Source organism: Hibiscus syriacus, unplaced genomic scaffold (genome assembly GCF_006381635.1).
Source record: "Hibiscus syriacus cultivar Baekdansim isolate YM2019G1 unplaced genomic scaffold, ASM638163v2 tig00110387_pilon, whole genome shotgun sequence".
In the NCBI taxonomy this organism is placed as follows: Eukaryota; Viridiplantae; Streptophyta; class Magnoliopsida; order Malvales; family Malvaceae; genus Hibiscus; species Hibiscus syriacus.
This window is the reverse complement of record NW_024062717.1, coordinates 5,496,764-5,524,122: the sequence shown is the minus strand read 5'-3', so window position 1 is coordinate 5,524,122 and position 27,359 is coordinate 5,496,764. Positions and strand designations below refer to the sequence as shown.

General features: G+C 32.8%; 1 long non-coding RNA gene across 1 annotated transcript in view; it reads right to left on the bottom strand.

Annotated features, from left to right (window-relative positions):
* The window catches only part of LOC120122601, a 36,488-nt gene extending 31,448 nt beyond the window's left edge, over positions 1-5,040 (bottom strand). Inside the window, exons 1-2 of the long non-coding RNA XR_005516096.1 lie at positions 5,030-5,040; positions 4,339-4,341 (exon numbers count right to left, since the gene is read on the bottom strand). This is a non-coding gene — a long non-coding RNA (uncharacterized LOC120122601). The remainder of the gene's footprint in view (positions 1-4,338; positions 4,342-5,029) is intronic.
* Between the last annotated feature and the right edge of the window lie 22,319 nt (positions 5,041-27,359).

Genomic DNA, 27,359 nt, shown 5'->3' with positions numbered 1-27,359 from the left:
CTACATCATAAAGTCTATGTTTATTTTTTAAAATTTAAAAAATTCATATTATTTGACTTTTATTTAAATAAATTCTCATATAAACTACTTTGAAAATTCTCAAATATCAAAGTTACAAACAATGTTCGTGACACTAAAACTTTCAATCTTCAGTTTCAGAATTTGTTACGAGTTAATAATGATTAAAAATGAGATTATAGATGATAACACATACTGCATATAAAAATTCAATTAGAAAAGCTACATGTAGAAGAAAATAATTTCACTGTATTGGTGATAAATGTAAATTAAACCTTTATTTAATTAAATTATATTGTATTGCGGGGTTTCATCTAAGGATGATTATTTTATACAAATTTTACGGACTTTGATATGATCGATATTAAAAAATTAATTTTTTTTTGAAATTCATGTTTGGGTCGGCTGGATCGAGTTTTATGAAAGACGAGTTCGTATCAAGTTAAGCTTTTGTTTAAAGTGAGATAATAATATAATTATCCTCTCTATTTTTAAGGATAATTAGTATAATGCTCCTTTTATATTCTTTTAATTACCTTCTTATTTTATCAAATAAATGGGATTTAAAAAATATATATGTGTCACGTTGAATGGGATAGAAAACAATATTAAAGCATAGTGTCATAACTATCTCTTTAAGATCGTAATATGATTAGAAAACCATATTTGTATCTAATTTCAAATATGAATAAACTCACGTACACCTAAAATAAATAATATTTTTCTTTACCATTAAAATTGTTCTTTAAATTTGACTATTTATGCGTGTAAGATAATGGTCATTAATCTTATATTGACCGATCATAAATTTCTTTCGTATTTCTTTTACAAATAATGAATCTAAATAATTAAAATCAAAACCAACTATTATTAATAACTTAAATTTTAAAATCTCAAAATGTTGGAAGACAGGAATTAGAGGAGGCTAGCTTGGTTGATCCCCATAAAATGGTAAAAAAATTATTTAGCCCCTTTCAAATATAAATTTTTTAATTTAGGTAATAATAAAATTATATTTTAACCCATAGTAATAACAAACTTTTGATTTAACATTTTTAAAATTTAAAAAAAATAATGAAAAAAATATTTTAACCCTTCGTATTTTTTTATTTACTTTTAACCCCTAAAATTTCCCAACCTCATATGTGATCTCAACTTTATTATTAAAGCATTGTCTCGATTATGAGGACTTAGAAAATTAACATCTTATCCACACACAACTATTAACGAGGACATCGTTAATACAACTTTATTTTTTTAAAATTAAGATTACAAAATCCAAGGAAAAGAATCTTGTTTTTATATGTTTATTTGTTTACAATTTTAAAGATTTGATTGGGTTTGGTTAATATACCCAAATCCCGATTGTTGACTTGTGCTAATCACGTGATACCCAAGACGCGTGGCTCAGGGTTCAATTACATCAGACAAAAGCTGTTCTGTTTCTCTTGTACATTTCAATTTTTTTAAATGGGATGTTGAAAGGATGTTGGCTGTTTAATTAGTTAGAATTTGCATATGTTTTTATTTATATTATCTCCCCAAGTTAATAATTCATTTTAATGTATATTGATTATTCCGCGTTTATCTTTTAAACTTTAACTATAAATTTTTCAGTGAATTCGTTAATAAAAGAAAGTGTTATTTTCTTTGAAGATTAATAGTTCGAACAATTATGTCTGTAAGATAAGATATAATTGCATTATCAATTACTAAAAAAATTCATGAACAAATGCTATGATAATCATCCAATATTATTCTTAAAAAAACTTTAAAGATAGGAAAAACAATAAAAGATTACACATGAAAAAAATTACTCAAGTTCATTTTACTGTTTAAACTTTAAAGATTAGAAAAGTTATTCTAACAAATAACTAAAATGATTTAAGCGTTAAATTAAGGAAAATAATAAATAATAATGTATGGAATAATTTTTAAAAATGTTCAATAACCCTTTCAAATTTTTAAAAGTTTTGATTTGATCCTCTCAAAATGTTAAGTTTTTTTTATTTATCTTTATTTTTTAAAAATATCATTAATATATATTTATATTAAATTGAATGATATCCTTAAAATATATGGTTGACTTACAATGGCATAAGGACAAGCCACAAGTATATAAATATAAAATTATATTTTAAATTGTTAACTTATCTTACAAGCTAACCTTTTTAGGGGTTTATTTTCTACTTCAATATTTTTTTAATTATTTATAGAATTCTGATATTTTTTTTATTTTTCCACTTTATAAAAATATATTTGGAGGGAAATCAAATTTTCATATTTGCTCTATTTTTAAATTTATAGAAATTGGAAATAAAATGATAATCTCACATGTAATTTCAGTCTCCTACTTTCTACTAAAAATAAAAACAAATTCATATTAATCTGTAAAGAAATAAATAATAAATATTTTACATGTTATATACACACATATTATATAATATTTTTCTCTTAGAAAAATCTCTAATCAATCCGCACAAAATCAACTATCAGATCCACCATCGAATACTAGAGATTAACCTCTATTTTTTAAAATAATAATATATCCTTTTATAATCTAAGATAAGTACAAGGTAGTATCTATTCGAATATTAATCTCTATTTTTTAAAATAATATTATTAATTAACATATCATACCATGATTTTTATATTATTAATATCTTACTGTTCTACCCCTGGTTTGAATACTCGTTTGTCAACAAGTAGTTATTATTTTATAAATTTTTATATTAATGTTGATGGCCACTGTCAATAATGGTGTTTATTTGTATTCATTATTTATCTAAGTGATTTGATTGTGTATTTAATCTTTTTCTTAAATATTATTTTTATTTTTAGATGATTAGTTTATGTACTTCTATAGTTTTAGGGTAAATATACAATTTATATGATTAGTTAGATTTGTTTTATAGACATTTCTTACAATTTTAATTTCTTCTTTATTTAATAAAATTACATTATGCTAATCCATATTTCTTTCTTTATTTATACTTCTACAATACTATCATAGATAAAATTATTTTCTATTATTACAAGAAGTGGTTGGAAGAAGTGAAATTAGAAGGCTTTACCTAAATACCACTTCAACCCAAACAACACTACTCTCAAATAATAAAGCCAATGAAAACACATGTAATTATATATAAAAAGCAGAATTTATATGTCAAATATGAATTCATAAATATGTAATTATGATATATATATATATATATATAATGGAATAAATTTTATTTTATTTTTTTGGCAATGACATGCAATAGATAACGTATGGAAAATAAAGTGATTGGCAGAGGCAGCTAAGCCAACCCCAAGGGAAAATTTGACTTTGTAGTCTCCTAAATAAAATCATCCCTTTTAAAAGTCATAATGTAACAGTGATGCACCTGACCATATTTACCTCAAGACTTTGATTCGGATTAATGGTATCTGGTCATATAAATATTAGCTTTGAGAAACAAGAGAAGTTAGTATTGTAAATGATAATTGATCCTCCAAATCCAATTATTGAATAAAAAAAATCAAAATTTAGGTGAAGGAAGGTAATTGGAAAGTTGGTGTTACATTTTCAATTCAACTAGTTTGACACGTACACCATAGGTTATTTATTGCTGCTTATTTCTTATACTTGATTATAATATTTTTTTTGGATAAATAAATAATTTTATTACCCAAATAAGAGTCAAAATACAAAGCAAAAACAACCAATCACCAATCACAAAACATTTACAACCTACTTACAAAAATAATGATCGGTTAAGTTATACCCCAAGCATTACAAAGATTGATATTAATACTATCTAAACGGTTAATATTCTTTCCTCAAAGTTGAATTCCAACAACGTCTTTGACAGATTTGAGGATTTCGTCTGCAGTTCTTGAGCAACCTTTAAATATTCTACGATTTTGTTCCTCCCACAAAGTGTAAATGAAGGCAGACCAAACAATTTTTAAGACGGTGGTAATAAGGGATTTACCTTTCCACTTTTCACAAGCTTGAGCAACCATATCATCCCATGACAGAGTTGTTTTCTGCAATCCTGACAGGGTCAAAATATTCCCCCAAAGGTAATTTGCCAAGTAGCAATCAAAGAATAAGTGATCGCGCATTTCATTGGCTTCATTACAAAACACGCAACACCCATCGATGTGGATTCCCATTCTTTGAAGCCGAGCACGAATGGGAAGCCTATCTTGTAAAGCCATCCAAGTGATCATAGTGTGCTTAGGAATGTGTAAGGAAAACCAAACCAATTTTTCCTACTGGACCTTGCTGTCTTTCGCTCTAAGCTTTTCCCATATATCTCTTGTTTTAGTTACTCCCTTAGATAAAACTGGAAAAGCTTCATTTCTGATCTTGAGCAGCCTTTTTAAACACCAACTAAGGTTGGCACCCGCAGTCATAAGCCAAGGATCGTGGTCCTTAATCATGTAGGCCTTGATCTAAGTAACCCAAATGGACCCATCACCAACCAGTATTTTCTGAATCAGATTAACCATGCAAGCCTTATTCCATAATTTGATATTTTTCAGTCCAAGGCCACCTTCCGATTTTGGCTGAAAGATTTTCATCCAACTAATACGCGCACCAGCAGCAACCTTGTTTGTTTCTTTTCAAAAGAATCTGGAACAGAGTTGCTCGATCTTGGTCAGAATCGAATTCGGCAGAACCAGCTGTCTGCACCAATAATTCGCAATGATGTACAAAATAGACCAGATGAGCTCAAGATGGCCAGCATAACCGAGATGCTTAGCAGACCATAAATACAGTCTCGATTTTATGTTCCCGATGAGCAGATCACAGTATTTTTCAGAAAGTTTTTTGGATACAAGAGGAACTCCTAAGTACCTCACAGGTAGAAAACCTTGATTGAAACCAATGCTCTGCTTAATCAGTTCAATATTACTATGCGAGATTCCAGCAGTAAAAAAAACACATTTGGCAGCATTTAATTTGAGGCATGACATTTCATAGAAAGACTCCAACACAACAATAACACCAATAACAGACTCCACTTTGCCTTTACAAAAAATCAACAAATCATCGGCAAAAGACAAGTGGGTTAATTCAATTTTCTTGTATTTAGGATAATAACCGTATAACCCTCTAGCAGCAGCTAAGTTTAACATTTTGGACAACACATTCATGGAGAGAACAAAGAGAATAGGAGAAAGAGGACCACCTTGGCTAATACCTCTGGCTCCCTTAAAGAAACCAAACAAGCTGCCATTAAACAAAATTGAGAATCGAGCTTCAGTGTAGCATGCTTCGATCCAACCAATGAAAGTCAGAGGGATATCCATGGCTTTTAGGACTGCATAAATAAAATCCCACCTGAGGGTGTCAAAGGCCTTTTGGAGATCAATTTTCAATGTACATCTTAGAGAAATAGATTTTCTTCCATATCCCTTAACCAATTCCTGGGCAAGAATATTGTTATCAACAATACTCATTCCCTTTATAAATGCAGATTGGTTAAGAGTAACAAGATTAGGAAGAAATCTGCTTAGCCTGTTGACTAAAATTTTAGTAATAGCATTGTAAATCACAGTGCAACAAGAAATCGGTCTGAAGTCTTTAACCTTACAAGGGTTAAGAATTTTAGGAATCAAGACAATAGAGGTTACATTAAAAGCAGGAAGAAGAGCAGACTGCTAAAAGAAATATTTAATTGCTGTCACAACATCTTCTCCAACAACATACCAGTTTTTTTTGAAAAAACATGGAGAGTAACCATCCGGGTCGGGAGCTTTGTCATTACCTTGGCAGAATATAGCTTCTTTAATTTCCTCTGTGGTAATTTCCATGGTCAAGCTTGAAGATAATTCAGGAGGCAATGAAGAATTAAGAAGATCCTTCAAGAATTGAGGATCACTACCTTTGACATTAGAATCAGCAGTCCCAAGTAACTTAGAATAGAAGTCAAGAATTTCAGAGGCCATAGCATCAAAAGTTTCAATTATGTTTCCATTATCATCAACCAGCACTCGAATAGTTTCTTTTTTGTTTTTTTACAGCAACTGCAGAGTAAAAGAACTTGGAGCATTTATCACCTTCTTTAATCCATTGAATTTTAGCCTTTTACTTTAAGAACAATAATTCAGCTTCCTCTAATCTGATGAGCTCGTTTTGCAACTGGAGTTCATTGTCGAATAAGTCAACTCCTTGTAAGGATTTAAGTTGCTGCTGCTCAAGCTCAGTTCTCTTCTGTCTAACCCTATTAGAAATATCGCTATAGTATATAGAATTTAAATTCCTAAGGATAGACTTAAGGCGCTTCAATTTAAGGAAAAATTTATGCATTGGATTTCCCTGAATTACGCACTGCCAGGACTGTTCGACCAAGTTCAAAAAGGAATGATGTAAGGTCCATAAATTAAAGAACCTAAACGGTTTGGGGAGATTAGCTGGCGTATCTTTTGAGAGCCATACCATTGCCATACAGTGGTCAGAGGCTGCAGGAGCAAGAAATTCAACAAAAGAGATAGGGAAGGAGCTAACCCAGTTAGAATTGATAAGAACTCGATCAAGCTTTCTTGCGAGGAAGGAATCCATCTATTTATTGCTCCAAGAGAAAGTAGGCCCAAAAAAAGGGTGGTCATGCAAATCAAGATCAAGAGTTACATTCCAGAATTCCTTCATATAAGGAGATGAGAAGGGAAATAAGTCAAAATCATAACTTTCATTTGGATGGAGGGTTACATTGTAATCACCTCCCAAAATCCAAGGAAGGTGACCAATACTCCTATTCAGATCATACAAATGCTGCCAAAGATGTCTTCAAATTATGCCATTGTTACTACCATACACTGCTGTAACAATAAAAGATTTACCAAGAAATCGAGCCTGGGCATAAATAGATTGGTCAGAAGTATGGAGTATAGTAAACTCCAAGCCATTCTTCCATAAAACCCAAATTCTTCCATTTGCAGCACACTAATAGTTAGAGCTAATATTCCAATTAGCTAATTTTGATTCAAAAATGTCCTTGGACTTGTCAACCTTGACTCTAGTTTCTAATAGACATAGAACATCCACATTATTTTGGTTTGCCCTTTGAAGAACTCTGTCTTATTTTAGAGGATTATTGAATCCTCTAACGTTCCAAAAGCTAATAATCATTGGGAAGATGAGCTCAGTGAGTTCCCCTCACCATCAACAGAATGCCTTTTAGTTTGGTCCAATTTATCCTTCTTTTTCAGCTTTAGTTCTTTTACCAAACCCGCTACACCCAATGAAGCAGCTCTAATCTTCCTAGACTGCCCTTCTAAGGTAGAAGTATTTTCGTCAATCGAATTTAGAGCTTTAAATCTATTTTTTAAACCAACTAAGATAGTTCTAGCTTTACTGGGTCTACCTCTATCTCATTTTGAGTTTGATAGTTGAGGAGCAGTATTAACAGGCTCAACAAAAATATCAGTAACATCTTGACTATTATTAGCAGTGGCATTAAGAATTCCAGAAGACTCATTTATAATTTCAGGCAGAACAAGATAAATAGGAGCAACAAATGAATCATTAACAAGATCATCATGAGGTTGAGAATAAAAATTTTCACCTTTCTCTTGTTGTGCATGGGAAACTAGTTCAGCAATAGCCTGCTCCTGAAGAGCTTCACTTCCTCCTATTGTTGAGGCATCAAAACTTGAGATGGGATCACTTTTTTTCATCCAGAGTTGAGTAGTTATTGCTCTTTTAGAAGTTTTCTCGGAGCAACCTTTTCTGAATGGCCAAAACATTGCATTTTTTACATCGAGGTGGCAACTAGGATATTTCAACGTAGATTGTAGCAGTCTGACCATCCTGCAGGATAATATCAACATAATTGGGGATTTCATCTTTTACCCTAATTTCAACACAGAGTTTAGCAAATTCTAATCTGGTTTTAGAAGCTGTAATAGAATCCATAGAAAGTGGAGTACCAATAGCACTTGCTATATAACTAAGTCCTACTTGAGAGAATAATTCAAGAGGAATGTTATATAAGTGAACCCAGACAGGAATCTTTGACAGATCGAAATTAAGCCGCTTCAAGTTAGGTTCCCATTTTCTTAGTAACAATGGCTTGTTAAGAACGTGCCAAAGACCATTTTCAAGTATCTAATCCCTTGCAGATTCCGAATTAAAAGAGAAGATATAAAAAATTTTGCCAGCCAAACTCACCTGAGCAGTGGTTCCTTGCAAAGCCTTTTTCCAGAGATTTTGAACGATACGCTGCATTGAAAGGAAATTTGGCGTAGGCCCAAGGAATTGCCCCACAAGGGAAAGCCTCCATTCAGCCATTCCTGCTTCTAAAATCTCAGGGGGGGCTTCACCGTAGGAACACCGTCGCGAAGCTCAGGTGGAAAATTTTTTAGATTTTGCCCAGGGGAACTTCCAAAGAGCTTTCGCCAATCCATGAGATTTACCAAACAAATGAAGGGAATAAGCGATAAGCCGTGAAAGAGGACCGTCAGCCACCGGTGAACACGACGGAGGACTCGGTTGTCGTTAGGCCTGCTAACGTGCACCCATATTGAAGATGCTTTGAACAATTTTCTTGTTTATAATATTATATATTGCTATATATTATCTTTTACAATTTTTATTAGATATTACATTATTATAATGTGATATGAAATACACAAAAGTATTGATATTTAAAACTTTGTTGACATAATATGAACGCACTTTTGACAAAGTTAATCTCTTATCAATATTCTTTTTTCTTTCACATTAGTCATAATTCTGGGCTCCTACGTTATTTCATAGTTGGGAAAATACATACGAAAACACACATACATTCACCTAAACAAGTCAACAATATATACTGAATTTTTTGTTTATATATTATCTTTTGATTTAATCCGATGGGAATTGTTTTAGAATAAATATGACATTCATTGATTTATTGTTTTTTATTTTGACCATGGAATCTAATTATTGATAAAAATATTATTAACATTATTTTATTTTAACTACATGTTGTTAAAAAATTAACGACACTGGTATAATATTTTTTTTACATATGTTTTGGATTTTCAGACTTCACGATCTTATTGGTTAAATAAAAAAATGGTTCATGTGTTGAAAAATGATTCAAACCATGCAGAGACGAAGCTAAGATTCTAGTTCAAGGGGACAAAATATAATTAATAAAAAAAATAAGAGGAGTAAATTCAAAATAAATCAAAACTTGAAAATATAAATAAGTATGTATCCTTACATAAATTTTAATAATAAAAAAATTGAGGGCAGTGGCCCTATCCATCACTGAAACCGTGAACCATTGAGTAAGGAGTATAGGTGCTTAACCACTGAGAAAGTTGAAATTTTGTCATAGGTTCGTTAAAACTAATATATAAGTTAATATAATAATATGTGTTACTATCTCAAAATATATTATAATTCTTTTCTTTCTCACACCTTTAAAACCAATCAAACTCGGTTAACAATTAATTTAGTGAGTGATTAAAATTTTTTAGTTAATACTTTTAATCTTCGTTAGATTATGAGTTCAATACCTATTAAAAGTGAAATTTATCTTCCCTTTCCCTTAAATAGAAATTATTAGAGGAAAAAAAACAAAGCTCTTCATTTTCTTTTTGCCTTCACATCTCTCTCTCTCTCTTTTCTTATCTCTTTTTGTTATGAAGTTTAAAGACTTTTAATCGTTTTGAAAGATGGGTTTTTATTTAATGTATAAAATATAAATATTCATCATCTCATTAGTTAAAAAAAATGTATTATTCTCTTTTAAGCTTCTCAGTTCAAGTAATTGCATGTACAAAATATATATGCGTTATCAATGATTAAAAACAATTACAAATAAATACTATCTTATAATCACTTCAAACTATTAAAAAAATCATCTTTCTCTCTGCCTTTCCCCAATCTGCCCCCTCTTAATATATTAACATCTTATCTTTTCTCTATCATTTTATATCACATTAATTGTATCAAATGTGGCATAATTTTTAGCAGTATTAATGTGATAATTTACATGTATTTCATATTGATATGATATCATTTATTTTATATACCAGGTCACTAAATAGTTAAATAAAATAAAAAAATTAATTATAACATAAATAACATTATGTCGCGGTTGTTGAAAAAAGTCACGCTTGAGTTAATTTTTTTGTTACAAAATGATATTTTTATTCTTGATGTTATTTTTTTGGAAAAAATGTTAAAGGTGAAATTTAATTAAAAATATAAATATAATGATTTTTTATTTATAAATCTGGAGTAAATATAGTATAATATCTGTTTAAAGTTTCTCAATCAGTATATTAAGAAAATATTACAATTTATTGCAAAGTTCATTATTAAAACATGTTCTTAAGCAACCCGAACCCTCTATATTTTATTATTTTATCAGCCATTCTTTATGAAGTTGGGCCCAAAATAGCCGCAAATAATAATGAAGTAGATACAAAAGCCCAACCCACATATTTCAGTTGTTTTTCCTTTCTTCGGAGAACTTCCATTTATGTATGGGTAAAATATATTAGCAACAAGCTAATTTCATGTACAATTAAAAATCTATTTGAGATTTTAAATTTTGTATAAAGTAAATATATAAATTTCATATGTTCATCAATAATTGAACTTTTATAGTTAATTTCTTTCATATGTTCACATTGAAAATATTATTAGATGCATTACAGTTTAAAGAATATGTTAAGACATGTTTTCGGAAGTTCAATAAACCAGCATAAAACGTGAACTACTAGCAGCTGCAGCATCCCCTACCGGCCACCCTGCGAGTAATGTATCATCAGCTTATCACCGTGTAGGATATCAACAATAACAGCAGCAGGAGTATGATACTTTCCAACACCAAAATAAGAATTCCACGCTAACTTAGCTAACTCGTCGGCCACTTTATTACACTCACGGAGCACAAAGTAAAATGATAAACTCCAGTTTCGAGCAAAGAGAGCAGTAATATAGGGGATCATCGGCGGGTACCCCTTGAATCCAGACCTCCATTAACCAAAATAATGGCCTCTTTGCTATCCGTTTCAATGATAATCTTACGCCAATTCATATCCCATGCAATACTAAGATCTTCATAAATACCCCAAAGCTCATTATCTAGCACTGAACAAATCCTGATGCCTTCGAGAAACCGATCTCCCAAATGTGATAGTAAAAGAGCACCATAAGCAGCCAACTTGGAATATCCCCGCCACTAAATCCATCCCGGAAAACTCTTCAACTACTTCCGGTTTGACCAAACTGTTCCAAATCGTACTTGCTATTGGACAATCTCGAAATATATGTGATAAGGACTCCACGGCAACGCCGCATATGGAGCCAAAGTTATCATTCAATAAAAGTTTACCTTTACAAATGAGCCAAAGTAGCGTTTTAACACAGCCTCTATATTTCGATAGCAAACCTCATACCAGACGGTCATTCCCCACGGCCACACTTTTACGCCGAGTATATGCATTCTTTGTGGAGAAACGGCGGTGCTTGTCCCACTTCCAGCCTGGAATATTCGGACCCCATCCAGCAAAGGTGGCTTAACCTGAAGGCAGACCCTTCAAATAAAAAGGACATAATACAACAGATTTAATATAATTTGATTCAAGTAAAACATGAAGAAAAAATTGAACTAATTTTTATATTGATAGTAATTATTAGGAAAAACCTCAAGGCAGACCCTTCAAATAAATAACCATTTAATCCCTTAAATAATTTTTTTTACACTTCCGGTTCCTAGACTTCGCATACCTAACTTCAGATTTCAACCCTGTTGGTATTTAATCCTTAATTTATTATAACTAAAAAGTGATAATTACTCTATACACAGTAAAATAAAATAAAAATCCCACAAGTGTATTTTGTAGGCTTAAGTATACAAAAGGTGTCCAACATATGTCCGTTTTTACAGTTTAGTTCCTAACATTTTTTTTGTTTCAGTTTGGTGAGTTTGGTGTCTAACATTTCATTCTGTTACTCAAAATGGGTCACGCCGTGACGGACTATTAGTTTTCTCCGTTAAGTGACACATGTCACAATCGGGTAATTTTAAAATTTCATTTTTTTTAAAAAATATTAAAAATATTATTATATTTATAAAAAACCTTTATTTTTTTAAATTACAAAAAAGCCCAAATCCTAACACCGAAGCTTACCCACGGCGGCGGACGTTAACTACGACGTGACCCACCGGTTGTGTTTTGAGCGGACGGCGACAAGGAAGCTAAATATAGTAGCGGTGAGGCGAACAGAGGTCCGAGGCAGTTGGAATCGTCCAAAATCTGAGGCGTTGGGGTGGGTTTTCGGCGAAACTTCAAGGGTTCGATTCCGACGAACGATGACAGCTATCCACGAATTGTTTTAGGGGCTTTGATCATGGCAGCGAGGCGCTTCGATTGGGCTGGTCGGTGACAGGAACGGACAGCGGCGGCGACGGTCGACATGGGTTTTGGAGTTGAAATGAAGGTTTTCATAGTTTTGGGATTATTTCGAAATTCATGTGTTTTTTATTTTAAAAAATATATAATTTTAATCCAAAAAAGTATATGATTTTAATCCAACTGTCTTGTTGAAGCTTCCCAGCTCCTCCGACAAAACAATTGAAGCACCGCCTACCCACATTAGCCAGTTCAATAACCACTCTAGCTTATCAAAATTCATGTTTGCACCACTAGTTATTACAACAACATTCTTCCCCTTGAAGCCGTAATATTTACAATACGCTTCAGCACCTGCAAGGGCTAGTGCACCTGCTGGTTCAAGAATGCTCCTTTTCTCTTTAAACATGTTCTGCAACAAAAACAGGACAGTTGTAAATCAATAAGCATCGGAAGAGTCGTGGCTTAATTATAAGAAAGTCATCAAAAACACATTAATTTCGAAATAATCTCAAAACATGACCTCCGCCGTCGCTCGTCCGTTCCTGTCACCGGCTAGCCTAATCGAAGCGCCTCGCCGCCATGATCAAAGCCCCGAAAATAATTCGTGGATAGCCATCGCCGTTCGTCGGAATCGAACCCTTGAAGTTTCGCCGAAAACCCACCGACACCTCGAATTTTGGACAATTCCAGTCGCCTCGGACCTCCGTTCACCTCACCGCCACTATATTTAGCTTCCTCGTTTATATCCACTCAAAACCCAACCGGTGGGTAACGTCGTAGTTGACGTCCGCCGCCATAATATTACATTTTGATTTCATTTTAGTTATGTGTCGGTAAAAGATGATCGGAAATGTTGACGTATAAGGTTTTGCTTAATACCTCGTGACATTGAATTCATGGAAGCTTAATAAGACCATGCATCTAAAGTATAATGGCAATGCTTGTTCATAAGAGGAGTTCAGTAAGTTAAATTTTATACTTCATCTTTCCGGTTTACAGAGTATCAATACACTGTAGATGGTATCAATATTAAGAAAATTTTTCTTTATTTCTTAGAATTTCAAAACTTAAAATAATATGATGCTCAATATTTAAAAAAAATGTCAGAATATAGGACCCAACATGTAATATCGATACCCATATTCCTTGCACAAATTTGATACCATCTCTTTCAAATATTTCTTTCATTATTTTTAAACAATTATCATTTATATTTTTTATTCAAATATTAATTATACAAAATTAATATTGCAATATTCTTTTTTTTCAAATTTATTATTCTTTTCTTCATCCATGCTTGTTGCAAGAGAACACACAAATCTTTATTTTCTTATCGAAAATAATCATAGAATGATTGATTTTTTTAATTTTATTTTAAAAAGCAACTTTAAAGCAAAAAAAAAACAATCTAAGATTGTGAAAACGAATATAAAAATAATATTTAAACAAAAACACAAAAAATGGGGGGTTTTATATGTAAATATATATTATTATCCAAAATTATACAATATTACTTTTTACCCAAAAAAAAATAAATGGCAATTCTATGAAGGTAATAAAAATAAATATTAATAACCAAATGAGATCATAAATATTAAAATTTGATGATAAAAAATTATTATATTCAAATTTCAATATATCTTTTACACAAATAAAATGAATATGACTAATAGTCAAATGTAAACTAAAAAAAAATATTATATCTGAATGATTTTTTATATAATCAATAATATTTGATTTATGGGTTAACTACTTGACCACTTATGTTTGTGTTTTGTCTAATTTTCCTCATTGATTTAAAAAAACATAATATATGATTACTTTCATTTTTATTTAATTAAAATATGATCACTTTCATTTTTATTTAATTAAGTTGTATTCATCACGGGTTAAGTGTCGTTAACAGTTAACATATTAGGTGACATGATATTTTGGTATAATCATACATTTTGTCCATGTTATTTATATATTATCTCAATTTAATCATACTTTTAATAAATTAAAATAAATTTAATCCTCCAATCAAATAACTCCACGTGGCATAATCTATATATATTATCTTTTAATTTTTTTATATAAATACTTAATTTAAACTCATAATATTTTTTATATTAACTTATTAAATAAATTTAATTACTAACTTAATTTAAAAATATATTTTATTCTTATCTAAACTTTCAAAAATATATTTTATTATTATGACACGTGGCATAATTCAATTGAATGATTAAATTTATTTTAATTTATTAAAAGTATGACTAAATTGAGAGAATATATAAATTAAAGAAACCAAATGTGTGATTATACCAAAATATTTAACTGTCGCGTCACCTAATATATCATCTATTAACAGCAGTTAGCTCGTGGTGACTATATATTAATTAAATAAAAACGAAAGTGACCATATATTATGTATTTTGAAATGAGTGAAAAAAAGTAGACAAAACACAAACATAAGTGATCAACCATGGAATAAAAACCAAATGTAGTTTTTAAAAATATATATAAAAGATATTTGAAAGGAATACTATTGGAAAATAACTCGAGGTACTAAACTATGAATAGTCATGTAGTTGCATGTTTAAAACAAAATATTATGGTACAATTTATGTACTTGAGAGCTTTTCTTTGTTAGAACTTTGCCATATATACTTTGCATTTCATTGTAATGGTTAACATAATACAACATGATTATTTAGCGTTTTTTCCAAATGGTCAAACTCTTTGTCAATTTCTTCGCTTGCTTGCTCCTTTTTTTTTTTATATAGACGACCAACATTCTTTATTTTTTAGTTTCTAATAATTATGCTTTTATGATATGTTTTTATGGTATATTTTCTTATGTCTTTTGGTTTGTTTCCATTCTTTTTTATCGGTCGTTTGGTTGCTTTTTTCATTTATTTTTCTCAAGATTGAATTTCACGTCGTCTCTGTCGTAACCATTTTTAAGCGGGGCCAATCATTTGGTTTTAAAACAGTTACGACTTTAAATTTTTAGAAAATTGAATGATTTGGAGTTGATTTAAATCAAAATAAAAAGGAGTCACCATCGACCTTTGGATTAGGTGGGTCGAACACCTAAAAAAAATACGTCTTTAAAAACAATTTTAAGAAAAATCATTTCATAAGACGAAATTGGTCTGCGTTATCAAAGATTCGATCAAAACAGGTTCGGGAGTTGGTTACGTGTGGGGAAGGATTAGCACCCCACAACGCCCTAAATCGATACTAAAATCACTTACACATTGTCGTAATTGGTGGAACTCATGAATTGAATATAAAGTTGGAAATATGATCCGTTTGTCGAATATTGGTTGCTTCAAATTTATTAATTTAGAGAAAATTCTTTAACTCGAAAAGAAACCTCGAAATTAGCAATCCTCCATCGGAAAAACTAACTCGACTATTTCTATTCAATAAAGAATATCCCCTCGTTAACAAATGTATAAATCGAATATAAATAAAAATCGACGATTTGCATTCACATACAATAAATTGAGAATTACACATATTACATCATCTGAATTTAAACAAATTAATTAATAAAATTGATTTATTTCAAGTTTGTATTTGTTCGAACGTCGTATTAGATTGTATCACTTCGATCAAGTGGTACTTTCCACGCCCGTTCTAGAAATATCAATCTTGAAATATATTAGAATAATATTAACATTTAAGAGAATACAATACATGCACATAACCCAAGCATTAGTTCACATCCAACAACATTATCAAACACTTAAATCTCAAATCATTCAGGCAAAAAACGACACTGTACTTAACTTGCGTGACCTACATTACTACCCTTGTTATATTAACACAAATTGATAATAGCAACCTAAAACAAACCATCCTATATGCATATTAATTACCATAAAAAAAAACAGCATCTTAACATCAAATACTTGTAATATTACTAATGAACATTAGGAACTAAATCCATAATCCATCACTGTAGCTAAAGGGAAAACATTAGCAAAAATCATGAATCGAACAAAATCAAATACACATGGAAGGGCTTAAACGAATCGATTCATTCTATTTTTACTAAGCTTTAAAAACGTCATTACTAATTCCCAAGACAACCAACAACTTAAGATACGTTAGTTTTTGCTTACAAAACTCAAAATATTTGCTTCGATTTTCCTGCCCTGGATGCCGCAACTAATAATGGAACCAAATATTGCTCGGACGTTTGCCACCCCTTCGTAGACTTCTGTTCTTGAACCCCTGCTTCGAAAAAAATGGCCTCCTCTCCTTTGAAAAATGCTGCTGTTCGTGAACCTCCTTTGCTCCTGAACCACCCTTTGATATGTGCCGATCCCTTAGCTGAAAAACCGAGAGCCCCCTGCTGTTCGTGAGACCTTTCGAATGTCCATCCCCCTCTCGTCAATTGCTCTCCTTTAATTGCCGAGCGTTTTCCTATCTCATGCTCTCCCTTTCCTCTCTGTGAATTCTCTCTAAAACTCCCCCCCTATTTTCGTTAATGGCTGATTTAATATCTGCTCCCCCTTTTGTTGATGTGCTGTGCGTCTATATCATCCCCCCACATGCATCCCCCTCTTGAGTGAGTGGGTAAACCACTCACAAAACAAGGGCTGTTGGCATTGTGCAATTCCAGCTTCTCCAACGTGGTCTCCTCTTGTTTATTCATCATGGGCTTGTGAGTGGATGTTTCCTAGTGTAATTCCAGCTGGTTTGAATGAATTGTCAGCTGTCTATGTCTCCCAATGGTTTCAATAAGTTGTCCCAACGTGAGTCGGTTTCAAGGAAAAACAACGGTTTATTGAATGGAATTCGTAATTCCCGTATTGATTTTCCAGCCTGCACAGTCTTCATCTATCTGAGCATATCTCGAGCTACTGATATCGGATTGAAGCGATTCAAAGTGCGTTGGAAAACTAAGAGATAATGGAATAATTGTTAAGAAGACTTAATCGTCCAAATATACTTGTAACACGTTCAAAATTGGCGATACATCTGAATGTCGTGATCTGTCCACTGGACAATTTTCAGCCTGCACTGTCTTCATTAATTTAGCCATATCTCGAGCTCCAAATATCGGATTGATACGGTTCAAAATGAGTTGGAAAGAGGCTGGATATTCTCCATTAAAACCGTGCTTCATGGGCACATTCTAAATGCTCCTTTGATGAGTTGTTCATGTCCTTAAGTGCTTTGACTAGCTTCCAAACGTTTTGAATTGTTTATGATGCCACTCATCCTTGTTTGCCGTGTAGTGAGCTGGAAATTGTGTTGGAAAGCTTCATAAGACCGTACATCATGGGGCTGTCATTTGTGTTCCCATTTCAGTTTATTTAAACACTCCTTAGTGCTCCCAAGTGCTGATCCAACGTGTCTATTATGCAAGTGAATGGAAAACAAAAGTTTGTAGAAAATTCGTAAATCCCGTATTAGTTTTTCAGCTTGCACAGTATTCGGTTATCTGATCATATCTTGAGCTATCGATATCGAATTGATGCGATTCAAAGTGCGTTGGAAAGGTAAGAGATGGAGGATTAAATGTTAAGAAGACTTCATCATCCAAATATGCTCGTAACACGTTCAAAATTGGCGACCAATATGGATGACGTGCACTGTTTGTAATTTGGGGTCTGATTTGTGCTCGGTGTACCTTGGCCTGCAAAATGATAACATAAATAACGTTAACATTATTATTAATAATAAAATAATAATAATATAATAATAATATCCCGGACAAAACGAGTGTCTACAGTCTCGACTGATCAAGATAACGCTTATTTGGTATCTTGTTGATCTTCATTGCTTTAGGCTATTGAATTAGATTTAGATGTTTGGTTTGTGTTCAAAAAAGATGGTTGTCTCACGATGCTTGATTTTGATTTGTGATTGTCGGTGATTTTTCAATAGTTTCATCCCCTGTTATGGTTCGTTTATCGGTGTAGTTATATATGGTTTGAAGATACTATTTTTTTTCTCCATTTACTATTATTATTATTTATTATTATTATTATGATTATTATTATTATTTTTATTATTATTTTATTATTACAAACGGGCCAAGTCTGGCCCAACCAGTTAACCCAAATACAGTGGCCCAACCAGTTAACCCAAATGTGTAACCCTAAACCCATTTAGGGTTTGTATCTAAACCCCAGCCGCCATCATCCATCCATCGTTGGATCTGGCATGATCCAACGGTCCAAGAACCTCCAGATGCAAACCCTAGGGTATGATACCCTAGGGCCATGCGGCCGCCGCAGCTGCTCCCGCCATCTCCACCGCTGCCACGTCTCACCGAAGGCTCCAGAAGGTTGGCCGTAGCCGCACACGTCTTCCCCAAATGGTGAGTCACCACTAGAAGTCCGGTGACTCACCGAAGAACCCCTTTCGAACCGGTCCGAGACAAGCGCCGGTGATGGCTATAAAGCCATCACCCAACCTGCAAAGAAGAGAGGACAGAGGCAGCCAACAGAGAAAAAGAAAAAAAAACAAAAAAAAAAAGAGAAATGAGAGAAGCTTACCGAGGAAGCCACAACCGCCGGACCTCACCAAAACCTTCGAAAATCGAAGGTACTTTCTTAGATTTGCTCCAATCGGGAGCTATTTAGAAGAAAAGATCACCGGAACCGTCATTAGGACAGTCCGATCTACATGGTGGTGTAAAAATAGATTTTTTCGACCACCGGATGCGGTGGCCGGCGGTGAGAACTACGGCGGTAGACGGCTGCCGCCCGGTGACCGGCTTCCCTCCGATGAGGGAAGCTAGAGAGAGGGGAGAGCATTTCATTTCTCTCTCAGTTAGAGAGAGAATGAAAAAAAAATGAATGCTGGCCCTTCGGGCCAGCCGATTTCAGCTTTAAATAGCCCTTCCCGAACGACGCCGTTTCAGAGAGGGCTATTTGTGTAATTAAATAAAAGTTAAATCATTTCCGTAGTCGTCCTAATTTGTAAACTTTACATTTTAGTCACTAAATCAATTTATAATCCTTTTAATTCGGTTCTTTAAATTTAATTTTATTTATTTTAGTCATTTGTATTAAAATAATATATTTAGGGTAAATGATAGATTTAGTCCTTTAATTTTAATAATTAATTTTTTAATCTGAATAGTATGTTTTAATTTATTTTAATCTAATATCTGAATTTTATATAATTTTATTTTAGTCACTAAATTAATAAATAAAGAAATAGCATGTTTAATCCCTATAATTTTGATTAATTATGAATTAGGTATTTAATTTTAATTTTACTATAATTTAGTCACTAATTTTAAATATTTTCATTTATTTTACTGCTTTTAAATATATAGTTCTAATTGTATTTTTATTGTTTTAATTTTACTTGTTTATATATTTAAATATTATTTTTATTATTATTATATAGTCATATAAATATATATATCTAATAAATAATAATTTATATGTTTTTTTTTACATAAATTATTTTTTAATATTAATTTATTTATTTTTCAATATCGAAGAAAAGGACAGTCTTAATACAACTAGATGTCATATTCTGGTATTTTAAAATTAAATATTATAAAAAATTGTAATTTTATTATTATATTAATATTTATTAATATCGAAGAAAAGAGCTGTCTTAAGACACCTAGAAGTCATTTTCTGATATTTCTAAATAAATAAATATTTTATTTATAAATATATATAAATTATTTTTTTCTTTTTTTCTCAAAATTATAATTTTGAAATAATAGGATTATAAATTAAATATATTTTGAATTTTTAAATTTCTAATAATAGAGACAATTTATAATTAAAAAGTACCAATTTTGGGCGTTTTAGGGGTGCTAATCATTCCCTAAACGTAACCGACCACGAATCCCTTTTTATTATTAAAAATAAAGAATTTTTGGTTATAAACGCAGATCAGTTCATCTTTTAACTGATGTTTTCTTAAAAAACTCTGTTAAAAGATAATTTTTAGGTATTCGACCTACCTGACCCAAAAGGCCAATGGCGACTCCCAAATTATTTTCAAAATCATTTATTCACATCAATTTTCCCGTCAAGTAATAATTCGTGCCCGGACGAAAAATCGGTTACGACAGCTTGGCGACTCCGCTGGGGACCGGTCAAACTTTTAAAATCAATTATAAATTGTCTCTATTAATTATAAATTAAAAATTCATATATTTGATTTATAATTCTTTCTTTTCAAAATTGTTTATATACTTATTATTTTCATAAGTATTTATATATTTTCTTATTTATATTTAATTTTATTTACAAGTATTTTATTTCATTATTTATTTCTCTGTCAGAGGTTTGAACATTTCTCCTCACACACAACACTTACATTGCATAACATAAAGCTCTATAATTGAGTTTGTCCCTTTTAAGTGGGAGTGAAAGCGACGTCTTCGTGAGAATTTATTCTCCGTGTCAGACTTAGCAAGTAACTTTCGGGGTTCATATGCTCTATGTCTTCGTGAGAATTTATTCTCCGTGTCAGGCATAGAGAAATGTATCCCCTCGAATTAAACTCGATCCACTTTAGTCTGTGATGGACTAGGATTGAGGGTTAGCAACCCAAGGGGGCACTAACAAGGACAATTCGGGTACCTTTATTCTTAGATCTGAAACCTTGCATATAATAAACCCTAGAAACTCTTCCAATCTGAAGCCATGCCGAAATTTTGTCCAAAATAGGTGTACACACAGGAGAAATGAATGCTAACTTTCCTTTTAATTTATTTATTTATTTTCTTACTGATTAAATTACATGTATATTTAAATTATGAAAAAGCATGTTTAAATAAAGATATTTAGGTAGATATTATTGTTAAATTTCTTTATTATGTAAACTAATTCATTTCTTTTTGTGTGTTCTTTATTTCTTTTGTTTGCATAGCATCATACAGGATAAAAGGCATTGATCCTCGTGTTAATTGTCTCATTGGAAAGCCTTCATCCATGGATAAAAAGTGTTCAAATCAAATAATTCTAAACTCAGAAGTAAGACAGTGGGCTGAGGACTTACAAAGACAAGAAGGAGACAGTCTGTAAGATGACTATGTATCTGATTTGGCCAGTTATGCTCCAGTTTCGCTAAAAAGAAATGATATGCAAGATTTGCGAAACATTTGGGAAAGTTGGGACTCAAACAAAAAGTTGCAGTTTTATCAGACTTACGGAGACATCCCATATTTGCTCTATGTCGAAGTTGATGATGACTTACTTCGAGCCCTAATTTAATTCTGGAATCCAGGGTACAATTGCTTCACTCTCAATAAGGAGGACTTGGTCCCTACTATTGAAGAGTACACAACTTTGCTACATATAGAAGAGGCTTTGGAGAATCGAATCTATTCAAAGTCAATTAAAACTCAACCCTTTCGAGTTAAATTAGCAAAGATTACCGGGGTACAAGAAGAATGGGTGGCATCCCGTACAAAACAAAAAGGCGAAAGCGAAGGCATTGCTTGGACCAACATTAAAGAACTTATTCAGAGTCATCCAGACACTAAAGTACGATTCGATCTATTTGCTCTGGGTATTTATGGTATGGTCATCTTCCCAAAAGTATTGGGTTATATTGAAGCTGCATTAGTAGATTTGTTTGAACAGCTACAAAAAAAGATTAATCCTGCTTCTGCAATTCTAGCAGAGACTTTCAGATCATTAAATGCTTGTAGAAAGCTAGGATGTGGACGATTCTCAGGGTGTACCCAGTTGTTATATGTTTGGATCCGTAGCCATTTCTGGAGGATAGAAAAGGTTTCATACCGACGCTTTAATACGGATTACTCACCATTAAAAGAATTTCTGGAGCAAGAATGGCTGAAAGAAATTAAGAAAGATATGTGGATTAATGTCTTTCGAAATCTGCAAAGCAATGACATTGTTTGGCGAGCCCCGTGGCAAATCCAAAGGGAATTCTTTTACAAATGTGGTGATTACAATTGGATAATGCTGCTCGAATTATGGGGAGGAATTGGATATGCACCACTTCTGGTCATAAGACAGTATGAAGGTCGTCAATTTGTACCTGTCACCGCTGGATTACATTCATCTGAGTTCGCATTCCACAGCAAAAATTATAAAAGAAATATCATGGAAGCCGTTACAGCTTGGAAAACAACTTTTTGTATCCGAGCTAAAGCAGCAAAAGAAATACTAACTCCTGATTATGAGGAATGGAGATCTGTCAGGAAAAATGAAAATATTCCTCTACCAGATCAAAAAGAGGATATCTCTATGGAAGATCGTATTAAGGTGGTTCCATCAGAGATTGAAATCCTGAGAGCTGAGTTTGAAGCAGAAAGAGAAGGCTGGTCGAAAGAATTAGAGCAAATGAGACAAGATAAAGCTATGTTGGGTGTTGACATTGACTTTCATTCATCACAATGTGCAATGTTGAGAGAAGATAAAGAAAAAGTTGATGATGAATTCAGAGCATTAAAGAAAAATTACCAGAAGTTATATAAATCCCGGAAAACATCAGGACCAAGCCAATCAACAGTGCAAATGACCAGAGAATTGAACATCGAGAAAAGTCGAGTTGAAGATCTAAAAGGAAAGAATAGCCGTCTACTCAAATGCCTTGAGAAAGAAAAGCAAAAAATGGAAGATTTTGAGGTTGAAAGAAGAGAGCGAATTATAAAACACAAAGCTGAACACCGCGAGATCATGAATGAAATGCAAAGAGAAAGAGATCGAGCCAAAGATTTAGGTGAGATGAAGAATGACATCTTTGATAAATTTGAAGGTGAGAAAAACATCATGTTCAAGGGATTTGAATCTGAAATGAACTAGCTGATTGCTGAACTTGAAGTCAGGGGCCAAAAGATTGAAGAGTCCAATATTGAAAAAGAAAAATGGGAGCTGGAAAGAAAGAATTTCAACACCAAACTTGAGGTAGAGCAAGAAATGGCTAGCAATTGGATGCAAAGATGTAGAAACAAGAATGTTCAAATCCAGAAGCTTAATCAAAGAACGCATGAAGCACGAACAAAACTTGAAGAAGATATGGATCAGTCTAGAAACAAAAAATGCAGAGTTTAATGCTTACATTTTGCAACTTGAAGAGTCATTATTTCAAGAAAAGGTTCAACTAGGACCTATTGATCTCAAAGAAAGTAATGAGGAAAGTGCTTCACTACGAAGACGCATTAGAGATCTTGAAAAAATTCTGCACAATTGCCAAGTCAGAATCACTAAGTTAGAGCAAACTCTTGAAGGAACTAATGAACAATGGCAAAAGTCAACTGATTTCTATGTTGAAAGAAGTGAAGAAAGAAGTAATATGGTATTCGAGGCCATGGTACAAATGAGCGAAGTTGCTAGATATGTTGGGGAACTAGCTGTTGAAGCTAAAAGAATTGAGCATCACGTTGATCCAGTTTCTAAGTTCGGAAAGAAGGTGTCATGGCTAATGAAAGAAATTATAGAGCTTAATAGGAAAGCTACGCCTTATCTGTAGTTATGAACTATTATAAAGAAACTTTTATATGCCGATGAAAGTTGTTCTATGACAGTTAACTTTTTGGATCAATACCTTTTGCATACATTCATTATTCATTGCAATATTTTATTTATGTATAATTTTTATTATTAAGATAAAATTCATTAATTAAAATTTGAAAAAAAAATATAATAATATCAGAAGATTTTTCAATCGCAGTTATTCTGGCCAAAAGAGAAATACAACATCACTACGGTACTAGACAAGCTACTAAGAGAATTATGGAGGATAAAATACAACGTATTGAGGAACAACATAATAAAGAACAAGCAGAAATGAGAATGAAGCTGGATAAAATTGAAGCCAATATTGCAAATTCACAAGACAGCATGATGCAGAAAATAGAAGACATGTTTAAAAGGCAGGCTATCATTGGAAAAATGCATGAAAATCCTGTATCTTTCGACCAAGAACCTATGTATCCTTTAGGTTTTCCACCAGAACCAATTTATCACTCTGGTACTACACCTATACAAATCAATGCTCGCACATCAGCATTTCAAGTAGCCAAACCACATGAAAATCGACAAGTGGATCCTGCATCTTCAAGCAAAAATCCACTTATATCAGATGTGAAAATAGGGGATTTTAATACTGAGCATTTAATCCCAGATTTGAATGAGCTGAATGAAAAAGAAAAAGTAAATGAAGAATTGACCAGACAAATCAAGAGCTTAGAAGAACGAATGAAATCCGTGGAAATAACTGAATCATTCTATGGGTTTGACGCTAGTGAGTTGAGTTTGGTTCCAGACCTAATCCTCCCCATCAAGTTCAAAGCTCCCGAATTTGATAGATATGACGGTACAACATGCCCTTCATCCCACATTACTATGTTTTGTCGCAGAATGGCAGGATATGTGAAAGACGAGAAATTGTTAATTCATTGCTTTCAAGATAGTTTGACAGGACCAGCTTTAAAATGGTATACTCAATTGACCAAAGCCAACATTAGATCCTGGAAAGATCTGGCTAAAGCATTCTTAGAGCAGTATCACCACGTAACAGACATGGTCCCTGATAGATGGACTCTCTAAAATTTGGAGAAAAAGAATAACGAAACGTTCAGACAGTATGCTCAGAGATGGCGTGACACGGTAGCACAGGTTCAACCACCTTTGTCAGAAAAAGAGGCCACAGTAATTTTTGTCCATACATTGAAAGCTCCTTATTTAAATCATCTAATGGGGAATGCAACCAGAAATTTTGCAGATTTGGTCATTTCTGGAGAACTCATTGAAAATGTCTTGAAAAGTGGCAAAATTGAATCAAATGAGGGGTCTAGTTCCAAAAGACCTATGTACCGAAAAAAAGAGAATAAAATCAACAATGCAAATTCTTACAACAAGGATTCATCGAAAAGTGTTACAATAACCCAGCCAAGGGTTAAGAAAGAGGAAACAAACACTAATCGAGCAGAGTCCAGAGGATCTCGAAAGGAAAATGAAAGGTTGTCTTTTACACCTTTACCAGTACCATATGCTGAGATTTATGATTCGCTGTTAAAAGCAGATGTCATACGGCCTTATCCTTTGGTTCCCATGCAACCACCATTCCCTCCATGGTATGATGTAAAGACACACTGTGTTTACCATGAAGGAATTACGGGTCATTCTATTGAAAAATGTTTGGCATTCAAAAGGGTGGTTCAAAATTTGATCAACACTGGAAAGTTGGAATTCAATTCACCATCTACATTAAATCATCTATTGCCAAATCATGGAGATAAAAACGTGAATGCAATTCAGGAAGAGGATAGAAAGAAAGCAAAAATTGACATTTCTGAAATTAAATCTCCTGAGTTTAGGGATTTGGTACAAAAATTGATGAATAGCAGAGAGATAGAATTCTTTGAAGAAAAACCAGGAAAAAAAGAAGATGATGTTTGCTCATCAGAGGATTCTAAACCTAGTCAAAGAACAAATGATCCTGTGATCATTAATGTGAAATCATCTACGGTGATTCCTGCACTAATAAAGCCGAAAGTAGTTATCACCACTCCTCTACCATTTCCATACAAAGATACTCGCAGAGTACCTTGGAATTATACTACCAATGTTTCAATGGTAGGAGGATCTGTTTCTCTAGAAAAAACAGAAGAAAAAGTACAGAGTCTGAGTTCGAAGTCTGAAGTAGTGAGTGAAGTTGGATTCTTTACAAGAAGTGGGAGATGTTACTCTCCCGAAACATCCAATGCTTCAGAACAAGTGAAAGCAAAAGGAAAAGCCATGGTAATACCCCAAAAGGTATTTGATGATGAATCCCCTCCAGTATTCAATGAGCCTGTAACATAAAAACAAGCTCAAGAATTTTTGAAATTCCTGAAACATAGTGAGTATAGTGTGGTTGAACAACTACACAAACAACAAGCGAGAATTCTATTCTTGATCTATTGATGAATTCAGAAGCACATAGAAATGCTTTGATGAGAATGCTCAATCAAACATTTATCCCTGAAGATATATCCATCAATAAACTTGACAGAATTGTGGGACATATAGCCGCTGACAATTATATAACGTTCACGGATGATGAAATACCTGAAGGCGGAATGGGGTCAGTAAAAGCTTTGAATATCACTACACATTGTCATGGTCATGTTTTGCCAGGAGTATTGATTGACAATGGATCTGCTCTCAACTTGATGCCTCTAGTCACACTTCAAAGAATGCCTGTGGATAAATCACACATGAAGAGCTATCAGAATGTAGTACGAGCCTTTGATGGTACTCAAAAAGAGGTGCTTGGGAAAATGAAAATACCGTTGTTAATCGGACCAGTCGTGTACAATATTGACTTTGTGGTGATGGACATCCACCCTACATATAATTGTTTATTAGGGAGGCCATGGATTCATTCAGCAGGAGCCGTTCCTTCTTCATTACATCAGAAATTGAAATTTGTTGTTGATGGACAACTAATATGCGTCGGAGCTGAAGAAGAAATCATTGCGTCTGTAACAAGTGATGTTCCATATATTGAAACCAATGATGATGCTCTCGAATGCTCTTTCCGAGCTCTTGAATTTTTCAATGCAACCTTTATTGCAGAAGGAAGCAAAATTCCATATCCCAGATTATCTGATTGTACCAAGATGACGGTACGACAAACTTTAGGCATCGGAGCTAAAGCTGGGAAAGGTTTAGGAAAGAATATTCAAGGGATTTTAGTTCCTGTAAGTATAAAGATGAAGAAAGATCGTTTTGGGCTTGGATTTAAGCCCAATTTTCAGAAAAAGAACAAAGAGATGAAAAGAAGGTGTGAAGATAGAAAGGCAAGGTTGAAAGGGGAAGAAATCCTTTGGGAACACATGAAATTCCCACAATTGAAGACCACATTCAGATCAGGAGGAACAATTAATGTAGAACAACAGCTTGTTGAGGCCTTTAAAGAAGAAAAGTTGATGAAAGATCAAAGCATAGTTGAAGAAGCTATGAATGGATTATTTATCAACATGATCATGAATGACAACAAGACTGGCAAATACTTGGATAGGATTCGCCCATGTTTTCCTG